The 2,714-nt window shown below is 44.8% G+C and overlaps 1 protein-coding gene across 3 annotated transcripts in view; it reads left to right on the plus strand.

The window, feature by feature from the left end:
- The window catches only part of LOC308258273 (transmembrane protein 72-like), a gene marked incomplete at its 3' end in the record, with an annotated part of 79,107 nt that overhangs the window by 39,594 nt on the left and 36,799 nt on the right, over positions 1-2,714 (plus strand). The window lies entirely within an intron of this gene.

The following is a 2,714-nucleotide window of genomic DNA, read 5'->3' on the forward strand; positions in this document are numbered from 1 at the left end:
CAAGTCCCAGGCTTTTTACTGTGTGAGATAGCAAAGCTCCCTTTGGGCTTTTCATCCCCCACAGATGCAAGAACCCCAACCCAGAGTATAGCTTAGCCACTCCCTTTGCCAGGTTTGGCAGGGAGAAAAGGTCTGATATCACCCCAGATTCTCCCTTTACCCATGGACCAAATCAGGCCCTCTGCCTGTTTGCATAAATAAAGTTTTATCGGAACACAGCAATGTCAGTCATTTACAGATTGCCTATGGCTGCTTTTGCTTGAGTGGTAGCAAGAGAGATGAAAATATGTACTATCTGGCCAACCCCCAATTTACACCCAGTAGGCCGGTAGACAACAGAAGTTCCTCAGAAATTGCCACAGATTATATAGGTATATGCAAACATGGAATCTCTGAATGCCTAGTATCAGGCCATACCCTGCCATGGAGTCATTCTCTCCTGAGAGGGGCATGCCAGGGACAAGCTATTGGTCAAACTCACTGGTTGTGATGTTTCATGTTATGAGTGCCTTGGTTAAGCCATGGTGCCCAGCTGTTTGATCAAATACCAGTCCAGAGGTTGCTGGCAGGGTATTATTTAGATGTGGTTAGTCATTTAAGCCAGTATTGAAAGGAATTCTAAGGACAAAATAGTCGGGTTTAGGGAATACTAGTAAAGAGAGTCCATGGGGGAGGAATGCATATATGAAGAACAGGGTGTCTCTGGCCTGAGCAATTACAAAGGATGGAAAAGGCCACAGGATAAGGGGGGAGGAAGACATATATTCACAGAGGATAAAGAAAAATCACAGAATGATGGGAAAAAGAGACATTTTTACAGAAAATAGAGGAATGTTTTAAGATAAGGGGAGAGAAAGAAGAGGGTACCACATGGGCTTTGGCCTTTGAAACTGATATTATGTAACAAATAACCAATGAGGAGAGTATGGGGGCCCTAAGTTAATGAAAGGTCCAATTAGAAAGGGTCAGGTTCAAACAAAGAGCTGCAGCATCTATAAACTGGAGACAAAGGGACATGAGGAGGATTTTTTTTTCCCCATAAGAGAGAGAGAGAGCAGGCTTTTCCCATTTAGGGACCTCTTCCCAGGGGGTTCCCTTTGGGGACACCTCAGCCCAGATGAAGTTTGTATCTGCTTCCAATAAACTTCTATGTTTTTATTAAAGAAATTTTTAGTCCACAAATTTATTCTTCATCTTTGTCAGACAAGAACCCATGCGAAGTCTGTACCCAGATCCCCGAGTTTCAGTAGGCTTTGAGTAAAGCAAGTTACCCTCCATAATGTGGTGGGTGGCCCTCCTCCAATCAGTTGGAAGCCATAAAAGGGTAGACTGAGATTTCCCAAAGAAGAAGCAATTCTGCCCCAATATTCAACAGAGAACCCTGCCTGTTTCCAGCGAAACTGGCTTGCAGATTCCAGATACGATTGCAACATCCACTGCTACCTGAATCTTCAGACTGCTGCATAGTCCAAAAGAATCCGGACCTGTCAGCCCCCACAGTCACATGAGCCAGTTTCTTAATCTCTCTCAATCTCTCTCTCTCTCTCTCTCTCTCTCTCTCTCTCTCTCTCTCTCTCTCTCTCAATAGGAGATAGCCTATTGATTCTGTTTAGCTGGAGAACCCTAATACACTGGTTATTCTAATTCTGTCCCAGCTTCACTTGAACACTGTTTCCTAAATGGACACAAAATTTAAGTTTAGCAATTATATGAGACTCTCCTTCCTTAAATACACAGGCCCTTAGTTTGTAGTTACAAAGGTTGGAAGGCAACGTGGGGGTGGCAGCCCCTGTCCCACCAGGGGCTGAATAGAGGCAGCTTGGTTCAGAGTTGAGGTCGACTCAGCTGAAACATCGTTTTAAACACAGGGTTAACAGGTCAAGTCTGGCAGCTTGCCCTTTCCCGCTGGGCATGTCTTGCAACCCTCCAGAAGCTGCTTGTGGAAGAAGAGGTGGAGAGACTGCTCTTCCCTCCAGGACGCAGCGCAGCCACATTCTGGGAGGCTGACCTGTTTTGAAATACACAGCCCAGAAACTGGACAAATGGCCCTTGTTTTGCAAATGCTCTGGGCATTCTCAAAGTTCCTCTATTTTCCATCTGGAAGGTTTCCACTTCCTTTGGGTGTTTAACATCTGGCTTGAGGGAAGGTCCTAATCACTTATGAGTTCTCAGCCTTGAATCTCAGTATCTCACTATTCATAGAAATTCTGGCTCCCAGGCCAGACCAGACTCTTTGTGCAGATAAATCCTTACTTAAAACATTCTCCTTTGAGAAGCACCATCCCATAAATTCTCCTGCCCTTGTACTGTTTCATGCTTAGCTCCCTATACCCAGTAAACAATCCTGCTATTTGTTAAATTAATCAAGATATTAAACATCATTTTCTATTATTAAAATTGTAGTTACATTGAAAAAAGTTTGTTCAGGAATATTTTATCGCCATAATTATTTTCATATTATTTTTAAATCCATTCATAATAATGGACTTTCTAGCAGCTGCCGTTGTAGGCATCCTCTGGGAGCACGGCCACGTAGAAGATGGAAGGATGCATGAAGCGTGCCTGGGTGGGGACTCAGGTCTGGGGGAGGCTTGAGAAGGCAGGAACGCCCGAGGAAGTGTGCCCCGGCCCGCGGGGCAGCAACGAGGGCACACAGGAACCACCTAAGAGAATGAAACAAACAAGGAACTCGAAGAACGGAGGCAAGCAAGGTT

This window comes from Plecotus auritus, assembly GCF_963455305.1.
Source record: "Plecotus auritus genome assembly, chromosome: 9".
Classification (NCBI taxonomy): Eukaryota; Metazoa; Chordata; class Mammalia; order Chiroptera; family Vespertilionidae; genus Plecotus; species Plecotus auritus.